Below are 1,982 nucleotides of genomic sequence, written 5' to 3'. Positions count from 1 at the left end.
CTTTGACGGTCTGACTTCAGACGCAAAGTCAATTTATGTCCACAAGTCATGAGAAAATTAATATTATTGACTTTGCAGCCCCCGTTTGCTTGGCTCGTCATAAATCATACAGCTTGATGGTAGCAAAGAACCTAAATATATCTCTTACTATTTTTGCCTACAACTTTAAAGTAACGACAACACCTGGTGTAATAAAAGCTTGTTTTTGCAGCATCTTAATGAAAAGGGATATTTAAAATAATGAAATGTCTAGAAATTGTGGTTCTAAGACCAATTATACAATGAAACCTGCCCGCTTTTACGGATTTCCGTGCCCCAATTTAGATGGAGTGAAATTAATTCCATTCCATGTACAGGCCGCAACAACTAATCAGAGCAATATGTTTTTGTATCTCAACATCTTTTACTCAATTCCAACAACTGAAAAGAAGCTGAGACAAGTGGCTGCATAATTCTTTTTTACCTGTAAGATTATTAATGCACGTAAAAACAGGGTTGCAAGAGGACAGGATCAGCAGGTGAAATAATTAGAAGACAATAAGAATAGGAGCGTCGATGTGTGGCTAGAAAATGGACAGAAGAAGATAAGATGTGAATTGAAGATAATGAACATTTATGTGGAAGGAAAAGAGTGAAAACGTCTTTGTAATACTCACTTCATCCTGTGGTTTGTACTAAGATGTGACCTTTATTTCTGGTCTCTCCTCTCTTTTACATTTCTCACACTGAGTCATTCTGGGTTACTTGTTAATTATACATCCACCACTTGTTCAAGTTGTGATGCAGAAAATGTCTTAATCCCTTAGTCCCATCTTTGCTGCAGTGGTGTTTGTCTACTGCTTCTCTCGTCTTTTCTTTTTTTTCCTTCAATGACGTCCGGCGTTCTGTAAGCGGTGCTGTTTTCTTGGTCTGTTTTATTCAAGATGGCTATAACTCAGTGGGGGTGCATTTTTCTACCTGGGGCTTCTCTGCCGTCTCACTCCAGCTGAATAAGCTAATAACCGCAATATGACGCCACGGTTACAGGTTATTGTTTGACTTGTTTTGAAATAAAATGTAACGGGATGCTCACATGACGGGATGATGGATGATGTAATCATCGGACAATGCATTATGTCAAATCAATGTCATTAACTCAATGACAAGAGCAAACGCACAAGAACTAGTCATGTTTCTAACCATAACAACTTAACTTGATACGAGCACTTCAAATGATTAAATGGCACCACATAGCTTTGCTCCACTAATGGACCTCCGCTTAAATGTCCGACAGATAAATACTCTGGGCTGATGTATCAGGCATTAACTCATTGCAGATCCGAATTGTTGTTATCATTGTACATGTCAACCCGAGAAGTAACGAGACAAAGCACTTAAGGGATGCCAAAATGTGTCTAGGGTAATTAAGTGTTACCAGTACGGCGTGTCCACATGAGACTCGACAAGTTGATGACTCAGCTGAAAAATGTTCCACACAGTCTGTACACTAATGCAGAGTAAGTGTGTGTGTGTCTTCAGTGATTATGAAGAAACTCGACTAGTATGTCAATATTTTTTCAACTTTATAATTGCAACTGCATGATATGCAATCCAATCAATAACATTGACTGGGTTTAGTAGCTCTTACTATTTGCTCACACTGCAGTGTACCCTCTGCTATGCTGCGCCGAGGCGTCGCATCCAGCCACACGCATTCGTGCCTTCCTGCAATTTTCAAATACAGTCTCATCCGACCCTCAAGCTCTGGTTATACTTGAGCTTGGCTCCGCGGTGCGATGCTCCGCAGATGGCAGGGCGGCTCCGAGCATCAGCGGAGGCGTTCGCGCTCAATGCGCCGTTGTGCTGCGAAGCTCCAAAGGGCGTGCGGACTAAACGAACTGTATGAGCATACAACCGCGAGGCGGCGATTGGAACCCGCCGAAGAAGGGACGGACCAACCTCCTCAAGGCCGAGGAGGGCTGGCAAACCATCTGTTATCTCAG

The sequence above is a fragment of the Pungitius pungitius genome, chromosome 20, assembly GCF_949316345.1.
Source record: "Pungitius pungitius chromosome 20, fPunPun2.1, whole genome shotgun sequence".
Lineage (NCBI taxonomy): Eukaryota > Metazoa > Chordata > Actinopteri > Perciformes > Gasterosteidae > Pungitius > Pungitius pungitius.
Note: the sequence above shows the minus strand (reverse complement) of the source record.